Raw genomic sequence first — 17,079 nt, forward strand, 5'->3', positions numbered from 1 at the left:
AGAGGCAGTGCAACAAAGCTTCATCAGACTCTTTTCCAGGTTGGTGGGACTCCATTAAGAAAAGAGATTGGACAAACTTGACCTGTAATCCCTTGAGCTGTGAAGAATGATCTCGTTGATGCCAAGAAAATATATAAAAGGGCAGACATAATAGATACATATAAAATGTTCCCCTGATTGAGGAGGCTAGAACCAGGTGCACAATTTAAAAGTAAGGAGTCTCAAATGAGGAGAATGTTTTTAATCAGAGGTTTGTAAATCTTTGGAATTCTCTACCACAGATAGGTCATACAATTTCTATAGTATAGGAATAGGCCATTCAGCCCAACGAGTCCACACCAATCCTCCAAAGAACATCCCAACCAGACCCATAGTCCCACTTCGTTTCCTTTGGCTAATCCACCTAATGTGCACATCCTAGGACACAATGGGTTGTTTAGCATGGCCAGTCCACCTAACCTACATAACTTTGGACTATGGGAGGAAACCAGAGCACCTGGAGGAACCCCACACAGACACTGGGAGAATGTGCAAAATTCACACAGACAGTTGTCTGAGGTGAGAATTGAACCTGGGTCCCTAGTGCTGTGAGGCAGCAGTGCTAGCCACTGAGCCACTGTGCCACCATTGTAATGAACCACTAGATATTTATTTATTTTATCTGTAGACAGGCAATGAGTGTTATTAATCCATGTGTTTAAGTTTTACATGATAGAAACAGGCAATACTCAGTAGGTCAGCCACTAGTTGTAGAAGAAGAGTTAACAGGCCAGACGTTTGCAAAGTGTCAAGACCTACACACATTTTATATTCTGGACTCTGCAAACACGTCTCCATTATGGAATTCCCTGTCTGCCTCTTCCCAGCTGGGTGGATGAGTGCAGGCATGAGTCAAGAAATTGCCAGCTCTGGAGGCAGGGTGAGAGCAGAAATGGAGCTGTGTAAGACCTGTAAGCTAGAGATCCGAATTCTATTTACTGGGGCACTGCTAGATGCAATCATGGCCAAACCCTCACTTCCTCTCACACACACATGCATACCTGTACTCCCTTATATCCCTTATTCCCCTTCCATGCCATCATCTATCCTCATCACCTAATGTCCTCTTTATACAGAACAGGCATAATACTCTTTTCTAGGAATCCCCTTGAGGGTCACTAATAGTTTTTGGTGATTACTTTTACATTCTCACTAACTTCTTTATAAGGCACTGCAGTTGTGTAGTAATATTATTTTCTGTATTTGTGTTGTTGCATGAGACATTTAAACTTACAAAGAAGTAGAATAAGATCACATTAATATCCTCAATAATTAACCATTTAAATTTAAAGCTACAACACAAGGAAAGCATTTATTTCCTAGGCACCACATTCGAATTGGCACAATATAATATGTATAATTTAGCAACAATTTTTTGTTTCCAAAATCATTAACATGCATGTCTACACACAAAAAGCTAACAGCTTAGACACTCATTGGAGATTAGTGTGGTCACAGCTAATGTGCTTTCATTGCCTATTTGCAAAGTTGGAACATTTTAACCAGGCAATTATTCCTATTTCTTTTAACTGCACCTCAGACCTTAACCTCTGATTTAAATTTAACTATTGACACAGTGTGCATTAGAATAACATGTACTGTATTTTTTCCCACACAGTAGTTCCTGAAACATTAAGCTAGGCATATCATGTCCATTTGCAAAAGTTCATTATCTTAGTGATTTAAAACTTTCCTAGTACCTAATTAGCTAAATATTCCTTTGTTGCTAGGTTTGAAACTGTTCTCTCTTATTGAAATCTCTCTCTCTCTCTCTCTCTCTCTCTCTCTCTTTCTCTCTCTCTCTCTCTCACTCACGCTCTCTCTCTCTCTCTCTCTCACTTCCCTTGCTGCCTACTTCTCTATCTTCCTCTCTCTTTCATCATACTTACTACCACTCCCCCTGTCTTTTGCTATTGCTGCCTCTCTCTCTGCCTCCCCCCCCCCCACCTCTCTCTTCCCCCTTCTATATCTTTTCCATCCATGTCTCTGTCTCTATCTCTCTCTGTCTACACCAAGGCTTCTTCATCTTCCATTGCCTACTGCCAACTTTGCAGCCTTACTATAACACCCTTTACTTCCTTGTTTACCTGCAGCCTTCCTGTCTCCCACCTGGCTCTTTGAGGCCCCCACTGTCTCCCACCAATCTCAGTGTAGAAGGCCTTGCATCCTACCTGCCTCTCCCAACCACTTTGGTCCCCCTGTCTCTGCACAGAGAGAATGTGTATGAGAGAAGGTCTGCGTGAGTGTGTGCGTGCGTGTGTGTGTGTGTAAGTGTAATGGGGTCACCTGTATTGTGACACAAACCCAAGGTCCCAGTTGAGGCCATCCTCATGGGTACCAAACTTGGCTATCAGCCTCTGCTCAGCCACTCTGTGTTGTTGCATACTCAACTGGTACTCAACAGGGATCTTGGGTTCATGTCACACTACAGGTGACCCACTATACTATACACTCTCACACACACAAACAAGCACACATACGCACACCCTTACATACTCACACACTCAGGCAGACCCTCTCTCATACACAAATATATACACCCCGACACTCTCACCCATCCTCTCACAGACTTATACTCTGTCACACTCACACGCACACTTTGCCAAACATGCACACAAGCAAACACACACACTCTCTCTTGCACACTCACATGCTTACACTCTGTAACTTTCTCATGCACACACACACAGATACATCTATATTTTGATGTATCTACATCTATATTGACACAGATATATCTATGGGGTAAATTTGTATTTGCAGAATTGTATTTACAGATACATTCTATTTTGCTCAACAAGCACACACCCTGCAGGCAGTCAATGCAGACAGTCCATCCATAAAATAGTTTGTAAATTCCACTTTGGAGATAGGACCAGTCTGTCTCAAAATTAGGATACAAACAGACTCTAACCTCACACCTTGTTTTTTTAATAAAACCTTAAGTTATCTCGAGAATGTGACATAAAATTTGTCCTAGGATTTACATATTAATGAACTGAAATCTGCAACCCATTCTAAAAGATGAAAAATTTAACAGCAATGTAGGTTTGTTCAATATATCATTTCTATGCATGACACTGTAATCTTTTGCTATAAATCCTGTGTCTTATGGTCCTGCTCCACAGCTACCTGATGAAGGAGCAGCGTTCCAAAAGCTAGTGCTTCTAAATAAACCTGTTGGACTGTAACCTGGTGTTATATGATTTTTGACTTTGGTTCAGTGATAGCACACTATAATTTCTGAGTCATATGGTTGTGATTCGACTAGACTCCAGAGACTTCATAACCTATGGTTATACTTCAGTGTAATACTGAGGAAATGGTTTACTGTTAAGGACTCTGGGCTAGAAATCATTGCTCTGATTTTGGATGTGTAAACTTTGATTCCCAACTTTCTGTACTTGTTCAGATCAAGGTGTAAAAGAAATAATTTGTCTACCCACCTCTTGTGAATTTTAGTGATGCTCCCCAGCAGGCACCCAAAGTTGCCTGGTAATGAGGACTCAGCAATGTTTTTTGTAAGTTGTGTGGTACAGGTATCCTGTGTTTCTGAAAGAAAGACTATGTTTAGAGGGAAGACAAAAAAAAATGTGGTTACAATGCAACTTTTTGGAAATTGAACACCAGGCAGACAAAGAGATCCAGCCTGGCAAGTAGAGTACTGAGATACATTAATGGTGCAGGTGGGTAGGAGAGTGGACACCACAGGCTTACAGGAGGTCATGAGAGCCTTAAGGACCACCCTAAGGAGAGAATAGGCCGAAGTAGCCAGAAAGGTCACATTCTAGAGGGCCTAGCAGGAGGATCAGAAGGGGCTTTATGATTTTGCACAGATGATCAGTGTCAGTGAATATGCCTTCACATGAATTCTATCCAGCATACCTCTCAAGCTATTCAATGAACTATTTTTCATTTCATTTGCATAACAACACGTCCTGGAACTCAGGACTTGGATCTACCAAGCTTATATTTCACTTCATCTTCTCTCACTTACCAATACTGAGAACCTCACCTTTATCTTTCACTCCTTCCATTTACTTTCAGCTGTTCAGCCTTGGTAGACACTTCACCCAAAAACTGGCATTTTGCCTTATGGCTATTACATAACAAAAGGGAACAGTACAGAGTCAGCAGGGACTTCCATTTCCTCAGACCCACAGAGGAGACACTTCTCTGAATCACTGTGCTAATTGAAACATAACATTTAATATCACTGAGACGAAGATGGTACTTTCTTGCTTTATGCTCTTTCTCAATTCAATGTCATCCTTCTGCAATTTTCCAAATGTATGTAAGCTGCTGTTGATGTGAACAGAAACCACCTGCTGCCTTCACATCCCTCTCCTGATTTTCAGTTTTTTGACACCAAGGTGCTGTCACTTGCTCATCCCTAAGCCCTGGGAGAATAAAAGAGTCCAACAGCATAGCACTTAAAAAAAAAGAACAAAGAATAATACACGCCCGGAACAGGCCCTTCGGCCCTCCAGGCCTGCGATGACACATTTTGCCTTTCCATATTAAAACTGTCTTCACTGATAGGATCCATCTCCCTCTATTCCCTTCTTATTCATGCATTCTTCCGGATGCTTCTTGAATGCTACCAATGTGTCTACATTTTCTGGCAGCACATTCCATGCACTCTTTGGGTGAACAATGTGTTTTTTTTTAAATTAGATTAGATTACTTACAGTGTGGAAACAGGCCCTTCAGCCCAACAAGTCCACACTGACCCGCAACCCACCCATACATTTACCCCTTACCTAACACTACGGGCAATTTAGCATGGCCAATTCACATGGCCTGCACATCTTTGGACTGTGGGAGGAAACCGGAGCAAACACGGGGAAAACGTGCAAACTCCACACAGTCAGTCGCCTGAGGTGGGAATTGAACCCAGATCTCTGGCACTGTGAGGCAGCAGTGCTAACAACTGTGCCACCGTGTCTTGTACATCTCTTTTAAATATCCACCCTTTTGCATATTGAACTTGTGTCACCTAGTAATTTACCCCTCCACCCTGGGAAAATGCCTCATACTTTCCACCTTATCCATGCCATTTACAATCTTATAAACTTCCATCAGGTCACTCCTCAACCTCTTGTGTTCCAGTGAAAACAAACCCAGCCTATCCAACCATTTTTCATCGTTAAAATCCTCCATACCAGGCAACATCTTGCTAAACCATTTCTGTACCCTCTTCAAAGCACCCACATCCTTCTGGTAGTGTGGTGAACAGAACTGTATGCAATATTCCACGTATGACCTAATTAAAGCTCTATAAAGCTGTAGCATATCTTGCCTACCCTTATACTGAATGCCCCTTCCAATGGGAGAATATTTTAACCTACTGCAAATCCTCTTACAAGGATGCTTTCCTTGAAGAAGCTCACTTCCTCCCTCTACAAGGATTTCAGTGAGTCCCTCTCTCACTGCACCCCCAGGTCATCTCCTCTGCACAGAAGCTCTTCAGCCACATTCTCAAACAGACTTGCTGCCACAGCCATATCTCCTTCCTCAGCACCTGCCTACGGAACCGACTGACCCCGCATGGACTCCGGACTACGTTCAGACCAACAAAATTTGGACCCAACCAGGACAACCGGTACCTAAAACAAATCCGAAGCCTCCAGCAACAGACCTCTCTCCAGATCCTCCACTCCACGCATGCAGCCATGTGCCACTACCTACATTCCCTGCAGTTAGCCCTACCCCAGCTCAGGACAACACTCTCTCACAGACTTGCAAAGGACCTCCACTGTTCTTCATCCACAGAAGAATCCATACCCTAAACAAACAGTTCTTCCTAGCCATATCGGAAATTAAAGACAGTAAGTACCAAAAACTTTCATGTACTTACCCCCACACATCGCGTTCCTCAACTGTTCCAGAATCTTCCATCGGCCAAAGGATCCTTCCATATCCGCCATAAATTCACCTGCACCTCCACACACATCATTTACTGCATCTGCTGCACTCGATGTGGCCTCCTCTATATTGGGGAGACAGGCCGCCTACTTGCAGAACTTTTCAGAGAACACCTCTGGGACACCCGGACCAACCAACCCAACCACCCCGTGGTTCAACACTTCAACTCCCCCTCTCACTCCACCAAGGACATGCAGGTCCTCAGACTCCTCCATCGCCAGACCATAGCAACATGACGGCTGGAGGAAGAGCGCCTCATCTTCCGCCTAGGAACCCTTCAACCACAAAGGATGAACTCAGATTTCTCCAGTTTCCTCATTTCCCCTCCCCTCATCTTGTCTCAGTCCCAATCCTCGAACTCAGCACCACCTTCCTAACTTGCAATCATCTTCCTAACCTCTCCGCCCCCACCCCCACTCCGGCCTATCACCCTCACCTTATCACCCTCACCTTAACCTCCTTCCACCTATCGCATTTCAAATGCCCCTCCCCCAAGTTCCTCCTCCCTAGCTTTTATCTTAGCCTACTTGGCATACTTTCCTCATTCCTGAAGAAAGGCTCATGCCCGAAACATCAATTCTCCTGCTCCTTGGATGCTGCCTGACCTGCTGCACTTTTCCAGCAACACATTTTCAGCCCCTTCCAATGGGCCTTGTTTACTAGCTTATCTACTTACACTGCCACCATCAACAATTAGTGGACCTACACACCTAGATCTCTTTGCATATCAATACTCCCAAGGGTTCTGCTATTCATTGTATAATTGGCACCTGTATTTGACCTTCCAAAATGCATCACCTCACACTTGTCCAGATTACACTCCATTTGCTGTTTTTCTGCTCATGCCTCCACTTGATCTATACAATGCTGTATTTTCTGACATACCACCTCACTATCAACATCTCCAATCTTTGTAAGGTCAGCAAACGTACTAATTAGACCAGCCACTTATGAAATGGCCCCTGAAAAGTCTTCATTCTTCTATTTCTGTCCCATTTTAATCTCAATATCTTGAGTGATTGGGCAGGTTGTTATTTTGGCTGACTCTACTTTCACTTCATAATTGAAAGACAAAAGAGAGCGGTGCCTGTAATGTAACAGTTGCCACTTATTTTCAAGAAAGCAGTGCCTCATTGTTCTCATGCTGTTTTTATAAAGTTAAGCAGCAAAACAAGTCTGGACTTAAAATACTTGACTTTAAGCACAATACTGCACTAGATACAGTTCCTAAATACTAGATTATGATCACTGTCAAGTGTGTAGATTAATCATTCACAGATGACATTCTTCCTCTCTATATGGGATATCTGGGGGTTTGATTCATGATCAGTTTCAATTGTTAATGTTATCATTTTAAAGAACAATTTACAGACAATATTAATGAAGCATTTAACAATTAATTAGGCTTTATGTTGAGATTTTCTCCTTGCTGACAAGTTTAGAGCCAGGCATCATGTATGTCAAAGATAAGGAAAAGGTTCTTCATTCAGATTTGTGAATTTTGTAATTCAGTATCCCAGACAACTATGAGTTCTTGGTCTTTTGGAATTTTCAGGACAGAGATAAACAGATGAAGGGAATTAAGAAAAATATTGATGGCGCATGGAGATGGAATTAAGATAGATTTTTATTTATTCGTTTGCAGGATGTACATGGATGTGCTAGCATACCTTAGTCTTATCTAACTGCCATGAGAAGGTAATGAAGAGCTATCTGGGGTGTTTGGGGTGAGATGATGAAACATGTTTGTAGTGCTGTTAAGAAGGGAGTCTCATGACTTTGACCTAACAACTATAAATGGATGATGAAATGATTTCAAGTCAGGATAGTGTGATGCTTTGGAGGGGAGTTTGCAAATGGTGATTTCTGCTGTCCTTATCTTTTTATGTAGTAGAACTAGTAGGTTTGGAAGTTACTGTTGAAGTTGAGGAGTTACTGCAATGTATCTTGTGGATGGTACACATTGCTGCCCTGTACATTGTTGAAAGAAGTGAATGTTGAATGTGGTAGATTGGATACTAAACCAACATGCTTTGTCCTGAAGAAGGGTCACTGGATCCAAAATGTTAACTCTTTCTCTCCACAGGTGCTGCCAGACCTGCTGAGTTTTCCCAGTAATTTCAGATTTTGTTTCTGCCTTGTCCTGGATGCTATTGAGTGTTGTTGTACTCATCAAGCCATCTGGGGAGTATTCCATGACACTCCTGACTTGTGTCTTGTAGGTGATTGACAGGATTTGTCCTACGTAGGACAAACAGGAAGACAGCTAACAACCCGCATCCACGAACATCAACTAGCCACGAAACGACATGACCAGCTATCCCTAGTAGCCATACACTCAGATGACAAACAACATGAATTTGATTGGGACAACACCACCATTATAGGACAGGCCAAACAGAGAACAGCCTGGGAATTCCTAGAAACATGGCACTCATCCACGAATTCTATCAACAGACACATCGACCTAGACCATATATACCAGCCACTGCAACGGACAGCAACTGACAACCGGAAGCGGCAGATTCAAACCAGTATAAATGCCGGAGGAATCAGCACAGAAGCGCTTCACAGGCGGCTCCCAAGCACTGAATATGTCACCTAGAAAGGGGACGAAACGTTTGCTAGAAAAACTCCCAGCTCGGTGAACAGAACCACAACAACGAGCACCCGAGCTACAAATCTTCTCACAAACGTTGTTCATCCATAGTCCCCAGCCCCTCCACAAATCCCATCCCCTAGCCATTATGATGATTCCTCTTCCTGCAATGTTCTGAGGCTGGACTGAACCATTTTTGGCCTTGGCACCATATTTCTCCCTGAAATGATCATTCATCAAAATGATCACTCAGACCATCTATTTTATCCTCCATGATATCATCCAACTCTGTCTTTGCATCAGCTTATATGCTGCTGGAACCCTCATCCATGTCATTATTATCTCTATACTTAACTATCCGAAATACTCTAGCCTTGTCTCTCACATTCCATCTCTGTAAATTCGAGGGCACTCAAAAATCTGCTGCCCATGTCCTAATTTGCATCACATTCCATCAGCAGTCTGCTTATTAATTTACACAGGCTCCTGGTTAATAACCAAAGCCTTGATTTAAAAATTTTCACCTTTTTAAAAGGATCACCTTGTTTTCACTTTCCTTATGGCTTTGTCCCTCCTTATCTCTATAAACTTCTTCAACCACATAACATTCCATCGTCCTCAAATCCTAACCTCTTGAGCCTTCCTAATGTTAATATCTTCACCATTACTGACCATTACTTCAGCTGCCAAGGGGCTAAGGTCTGGAATTTTCTCCCCAGCTTTCTCCATCTCTCTACTTTGTATTTTCTTTTAAGGTGCTCATTAAAATTGACTACTTTGAGCAATGTTTTAGTCATCTACTCTAATACAGGTTGTGAATCCTTTATTCAAAAATGTTGGAACCAACTGTATTGTGCGTAAAGGATGTTTTCAGTTTGTGGACACTTTGGAAAAAAAACTTTGCTTAACCCGAACTGGCCTAAAAGCAAATGTTTTTTCCATAGAGCATGAATGGACCTGTTGACACGCTGAGCTCAGCCCTTTAGAAAGAAAACTGACTGTTAGGTCCATTTGGGTTTGTTCAGGCTGAGCAAAGTTTTCTTTTTCCCAAAAGGTCTGAAATCAGTGTGTCTGCAGGTCCACTCAGGCACGCTTCTGAACAGACCTTCAGGACTACAGGTCCACTCAGGTACGCTTCTGGCCAGACCTTCAGGACTACAGGTCCACTCAGGCACGCATCTAAAGAGACCTTCAGTGTTTAGGTCTTTTTGCTTTTTAGACACCTGACCTTTATCAGTGTTTGGTGTCAAATCTGTTTGGTACGACTCCTGTGAAGTGCCTTGGGATGATTTTAAAGATGCTGTACATGACACCGTTGTGGTCATGCTTTGGTTGGTTGTTTGTATCAGTCTTTGAGAGCCAAACCTCTTGGCAGGACTTCATACCATAGAATCTTAAAGCACAGGAGGAGGCCATTTGCCATTCCTGTCTGTGGCAGCTGTTTGAAAGAATTAATCTAATTAGTTCCACTGCCTGCTCTTTTTTTCTCTGTACTGTTTATCTTTCTTTTCAAGTATATATGCAGTTCTCTTTTTCAGTGTCTCAGTGAAACAATGTGTTTCAACGTGCCTTTCATTTCAGATCTCAGCTACTTGCTGTTTTAAAAAAAACCCAGCATCTTTCCTCTGGCTGTTTTGCCACTTGTTTTAAATCTTTGTTGTCATAGTTACTGATCCTCTGCCTGTGAAAACAGTTCTCATAATTTACTAATTTCATAGCTAACACCTCTATTCAATGTTTCCATAACCTTCTTTGTTCTAATGAGAACAATCCCAGCTCTGCTAGTCTATCCATTTTACAGAAGTTCTTCATGTCATCCTAATAAATCTTCTTTGCACTCTATCTAAGGCCTACAGCCCATCACTGCTAACTGGCCTGACAGTTCAATACAGTGCAATGGGAATACACAGGATGAAATTTTAAACTGAGTTTGAAGATATAGGGAATAGAATTAACTCATGAAGGTAGCTCTTAGCTTGATCATTCCACACAACCATTTATCATCCATTTAAAGTGTTTAGTTCACAACTGTTACCAAAAGATTGTCCCATGAGGTTGTATGACAACTCTGCATAAAAAGATTACAAAGGAGCATCAAACGGGACAGAAACACCTTTTTCTGATAGTTTTAATTTGCATTTTTCAATTTTCTAAAATCAGAGCATGTATAATTTATATGTTAATAGAAAAATAGTCAAGTATTGAAAATAAATCCTTAAGCAAGGGGTAGTAAAGTTATCAGGGTAGGTGAAAATGTGATTTACAGGTTACATGGGCGGCACAGTGGCTCAGTGGTTAGGACTGTTGCCTCACAATGCCAGGGACCTGGGTTCGATTCCAGTCTCCGGTGACTGTCTGTATGGTGTTTGCACATTCTCTCTGTGTCCGCGTGGGTTTCCTCTGGGTGCTCCGGTTTCCTCCCACAATCCAAAGCTGTCCAGGATGGATCAATTGGCGATGCTAAATTGCCAATTGTCAGAGGGAAATGGGACTGGGTGGGTTACTCTTCGGAGGGTCGGTGTGGACTTGTTGGGCCAAATGGCCTGTTTCCACACTGTAAGGAATTTAATCTAATCAGATCAGCCATGTTACCAGAATGGTGGAGCATTCTTGAGTAGCTGAATGGCTCATATATAAATCAGTTATGATAAAGAAAACTCATACAATACATAGTGCCCATGACAGTTAAATATATAAAAGGTGAGAGAGGCAAGAGTGGGCACCAGGACACTGGAAAATGGGGTTGGAGCAGTACTAGGGAAGAAAGAAATGGTGGAGGAACTGAATAGGTACTTTTCACTAGTTTGCACAGTAAAATATACCAGCAACATACTAGAGCCTCAAGAGGTTGAAGGTGCAGAGATGAGAATGTTTTCATTACTAAGGAGAAGATGCTGGGGAAGCTGAAAAGTCTGAAGGCGGATAAATCACCCAAATGGATGGACGACACCCCAGAATTCTGAAGGAGATAGTTAAGGAGATTCTGGAGGATTAATGGTGATCTTTCAGGAATCATTGGAGTCAGGGAAGGTGCCAGAGGAGTTGAAAGTTGCTAACATTATACCACTGTTTAAGAAGGGAGAGAGGCAGAAAACAGGAAGCTATAGGCCAGTTCGCCTGACCTCGACTGTTGGTCAGATGTTAGAGATCATTATAAAGGATGAGGTTGTGCAGTAATTGGAAGTGTACGGTAAAATATGACAAAATAATCCTGATCAGTCAATGAGTATCTTTGATTGGGTATCCCCCAGCCTGCGACCAGCAGCTACACTCTGACAGTTTCCAGGATCACCAGATGTTACCAGACCATCAACAGCTGGGTTAATCTCAGCAGCTGTGAGGATAGGCCAACTAAAGGCCTCAATTAGTGGTAGGACCAGAGGGTCAACCATGGGTTTTCCTGCCAGAATTTCATTCCAGACAAGGTGGAAGGTAGCAATGATCAGAGATGCCACCACCTCACCTATTAAATGCACTGTCTGCTTTCTGCCTTCCTACCTCTGAACCACAGTATTCTACTGCAACTTTACTCTTCAGTGACCTGGCTATGATTTTAAGACTATTGACTTTGTCCTATATGTTGTGTTATGACTTGTGATCATTATGTCAGTTACATCTTTATGAAACATGTTCATAATATCATCACTGTAACATAGGTTGTGACCTGAGGGTATAAAAGACTCATACTCCATATTAGCCTGAATGACTTGATGTATGACGCTCTTCTGGAAGCAAGGTCCACTATTGTAAATCAACAGCTGAAGTTTAGTCCAGACACTTATGTGTCTGACAAATACAATGTTGATACCAAATAATTAGTTGTAATAAATCTCTGGATATTTTAATACGACAATATCCATGGTCAGTTTCAAGGGATAATATGAGTCTTCTGCATCAGAAAAAAAAAGCCCTTATGTAGGCGATGCCACATTCCTAAGCTCCCCCACTATTAGAAAATGTTAGTCCACTTCTCAGCTATCAATTGCATTTAGCATCCTATAATTTTCAATTGATTCACATTTAACTGTCTATATTCCAGGGAGTAAAAGCATTTGTTTATGTAATCTCTCCTAATCTAACATTTACAGCCATTGTGATAGTCAGACATTTCTTCTAATATCAACTTTCCAAGGGGCAGTTTTCAGAATTTAAAAAATGGTATGGTCTAAAATAGAGCTTTTAGAGCTGCAAAAAATCTCTCTTGTTTATATTCCAACTTCATAGTTATAAATGTGAATGTATTAACCCATTCATGTTTGTTTTCCTTGCTGACTACTTGAAAGTGAGCAGAGTTTATAGAGATTAACAGCATGGAAAGAGGCCCTTTGGCCTATCATGTACTTGCTGGGCATGAGACATTATCTATTCTAATTTCACTTTTTCAGCACTTGCCCAGTAGCTTTGTATTCTATGATTTTGGTATTCAAGAAGCAAAAGGACATCATAGATGGTGAGTCTAGAGGGGGCATGTTGATATTCCCAGGCATTTGGATATAAAAATGGAGGTGTTGGGTGTTTGAAATGAATTAAAGTAGACAAATCCCCAGGACCTAATGGGATCCATCCCAGAATGCAGTGGGAGGAAATTGCTGTGGCCCTGCGTGAAATCCTTGTATCCTCTTTAGTCACCAGAGGATGGGAAAATAGCCAATATTGCTTCTTTGTTCAAGAAGGGCAACAGGGATAATCTGAAAATTTCAGGCTGGTGCATTTTATATTACTGGTAGGGAAATTATTGGAGAGGATACTAAGAGGCAGGATTTACTCACATTTGGAAAATTATGGGCTTATAAGCCATAGACAGCATGGTTTTGTACTGGAAGTTTATGTCTAACAAACTTGATTGTGTTTTTGAGGAGGTGACAAAGATGATTGATGAGGGCTGGGCGGTGGATGTTGTCTACATGGACTTTAGCAAGGCTTTTGAGAGGGTCCCTCAAAGCACGCAGAAACAGAAGTTGAAGTCACATGGGATCTGTGGTGAGCTGGTAAGATAGATACAGAACTGACTTAGTCATAGAAGACAGAGTAATGGTGGCAGGATGTTTTTCTGACTGGAGATCTGTGACCAGTGCTGTTTACAGGGATCAGTATTGGAACTCCTGTTGTTTGTAAAATAATTGTGATGAGAATCTAAGTGGTCTGATTAGATCAGGGGAGCTGTAGATAGTGAGAAGGATTGCCAGAGGATACAGCAGGATGTAGATAGGCTGGAGGCTCGGGCAGAGAAATGGCAGATGGAATTTAATCTGGATTAATGCGAGCTGATGCATTTTGGAAGGTCTAATGCAGTAAATGGCAGAACCCTTCGAAGTATTAACGCATGGGGACCTTGGCGTACAGGTTCACAATTCCCTGAAAGTGGCAATTCAAGTGGATAAGGTGGTCAAGGAAGTGTATGGCAAGTTTGCCCTGGCCAGTCAGGTATAAACATAAAAATTGACAAGTTGCAGCTGGAGAGAACTTTAATCAGGTTACATTTGGAATATTGTGTGCAGTTCTGGTTGCCACACTATCTGAAGGATGTGAAGACTTTGGAGAGCATACGGAAAAGGTTTACCAGGATTTTGTCTGGTTTGGAGGGGAAAGCTAAGAGGAGAGATTGGATAAAATTGGTTCGTTTTGATTTGAATATTGAAGGATGAGCGGCGACCTGATCGAAGTTTACATTGACAGATACAATGTTTAGGCAGGGAACGTTTTTTCATTTACAAAGGGATCATGTGTCAGTGCACGCTTGGTGAGCCAAAGAGCCTGTTCCTGTGCTATCCTGTCCTTTGTTTAAGTGCTCATCCCAATTTTTTTTAAATGTCTTGAGAGTTATCACCCCTCTTTCACCCTTTCAGACAGAGTGCCTAATACCCATCACCCTTTATGTGAAAAAAGTGTTTCCTTAAATCCCCTCTAAACCTCTTGCTTCTTACCTTAAAAATATGCATCCTGGTTATTAAACCGTCTGTTAAGGAGAAATGTTTTTCCCAACCTACCCTATCTATTGTCCTCATAACTTTGAATATCTCAATCAGGCACCCTCTCATCATCATCTGTTCTGTGGAAAACAACTGTAGCCTATCTAGTTTCTCTTCACAGCTAAATCACTCCAGCCCAGGCAACACCCTGGTGAATCTTATCTGCACCCTCTCCAAGGCAATCACAGTCTCCTTATAATGTAGTTAGAACTGCTCATATCACTTCAGTGGCCCAATTAATGTTAAATGCAGGTCCGTCATTATCTCCTTGCACTTGTATTCAATGCTTTATTTAACAAAGGCAAGTATCCCAAACGTCTTCTCGACCACCTTTTCTATTTTTACTTCTGCATTCAAGGATCTATGGACATGCACATAAAGGTCCCTCTGATGTTCTGTACTTCCTAGGGTGCTGTCATTCAATGTGTACTCCCCTACCATGTTACTCTTCCTGAAATACACCACCTCACACTTCACAGGAATAAAATCACTGCCACTGTTTAGTCCATTTTGCCAGCCCATCTATATCATTCTACATTGTAAGGTTTTCCGACTCACTCCTTTCATGTAATTTGCTAAATTACTGACCATGCCTTCTCTATTCATGTTGAGATGATTAATGTACAGTGCAAGCAGCAAGGGATCCAGCACTGACCCTTGTGGTTTACACTGGACACATGCTTCCAATCACAAAAAAAATCCTTCACCTATCACCTTCTGCTCCCTGTCAGTAAACCAATTTTGGATCCAATTTGCCAAATTGTTCTATGTCTCATGGACTCTTAGTTTCTTAACCAGTCTGCCACGGGACCACCAACCTTGTCAAAAGCTGACAGAAGTCCACATAAACTACATCAACTGCCCCACTCTCAGCTATACACCTCATCAACTCCTCAAAAAATTCATTCAAGTTTGTTAGATGTGATCTCTCTGGCAAAACATGCTGACTATCCTGATTAATCCTTACTTCCCCAAGTGGAGATCAATTTTGTTTCTCAGATTTTTTTCCTACAGTTTTCCTACCACTGACATTGGACTCACTGGACTGAAGTTTCCAGGTTTCTCCCTAACTCTGTTCTTGAATAATAATCCCCAGCTATCCCCAGTCCTCTGAAATCTGTCCTTTGGCCAGAGAGAATTTGAAAATTAATTTCAGATCCCCTGCAAACTCCTCCCTTGCCTCCTACACAGCCTGGGATATATCTCATCTGGGTCTGTGTATTTATCCAATTCCAAGCCTATTAAAACTGTGAATATCTTCTCTGTCTCAATGGTAATTTATTCTGTCACAGTCCCCCTCATGGATTTCTATACCAACTTCCTTCTCTGTAGTGAACACATATGGAATGTACTCATTTAAAACATTAGCTGTGTCTCATGGCCCCAAACACAGGTTGCTACTTTGGTCCCTAGTGGGCTTTACTCCTTCCTTGATTATTCTCTTCTCCCTAATATACTCAAAAAATGCCTTTGGATTTTGCACACCGGTGCTTTTTAAGTCTGTTCTCGCTTTCCTAATTTCTTTCTTAAGCAAGCCCTGCATGCATGTCTAAAGCATCCTTAGAGCCTTTGGTATCATAAGCTTTCCATATCCAATCATGTAATATCTTGACTTCCAGGGTCCTTTGGACTTGTAATAGAGTCATTGAGTCATACAGTATGGAAACAGATCCTTCAGTCCAACCAGTCCATGCCAACCATAACCCCAAACTAAACTAGTCCCACATATCTGCACTTGGACCGTATCCCTCTCAATATTTCCTATTCCTTATCTAAATGTCTCTTTAACATTGTAACGGCACCTGCATCCACCACTTCCTCTGGAAGTTCATTTTATACATGAACCACACTTCATGCAAAATATTAACCTTTGTGTGCTTTATAAATCTTTCTCCTCTCAGCTTACAAATATGCCGCCTAGTCTTGAAATCCCCCACTCTAAGGAAAAGACACCTGCCCTTCACCTTATCTATACCCATCATGATTTTATAAACCTTTATAAGATCACCCCATAATAGCCTATGCTCCAGTGAAAAAAGTCCCAGCCTATCCAGCTCTCCTTATAACTCAAGCCTTCCATTCCTCCACTCCTACCTTTCACCTTTATGGTACTCTCACGCTTGCCCTTTTGAACGTTTCCCACTTTTCTGATGTGGATCTTCTTGCAAGTAGCTGCTCCCAGTTCAGTTTTGTCAGATCTTGTCTTATCATATTAAAATTGCCCTTCCCCAATTCAAACTTTTTCTTTCCTGTCCACCTGTATACTAATTAATTATTTCCTTAAACGTTACTGAATCATGGTCACCATCACGGAAATGCTCGTTCATTGTCACTTCTACAATTTATCTGGCTTCATTCAATAAAACTAAGTCCAACACTGTCCACTCTGTGCTGTCTTAAAAGTGTTCCTTGGACACATTTTACAAATTTCGCCACCTCTAAGATTTTCATACTTTTTCTATCCCAGGTAGTATTGGGGAAGTTGATATCCCTCCTATTATTACCCTTATATTTTTACACTTTTGAGATTTTCCTATATATTTT

The 17,079-nt window shown here is 41.7% G+C and overlaps 1 protein-coding gene across 1 annotated transcript in view; it reads left to right on the forward strand.

Annotated features, from left to right (window-relative positions):
* The window catches only part of LOC132832145 (androgen-dependent TFPI-regulating protein-like), a 111,009-nt gene that overhangs the window by 77,786 nt on the left and 16,144 nt on the right, over positions 1–17,079 (forward strand). The window lies entirely within an intron of this gene.

This window comes from Hemiscyllium ocellatum, chromosome 34 (genome assembly GCF_020745735.1).
Source record: "Hemiscyllium ocellatum isolate sHemOce1 chromosome 34, sHemOce1.pat.X.cur, whole genome shotgun sequence".
In the NCBI taxonomy this organism is placed as follows: Eukaryota; Metazoa; Chordata; class Chondrichthyes; order Orectolobiformes; family Hemiscylliidae; genus Hemiscyllium; species Hemiscyllium ocellatum.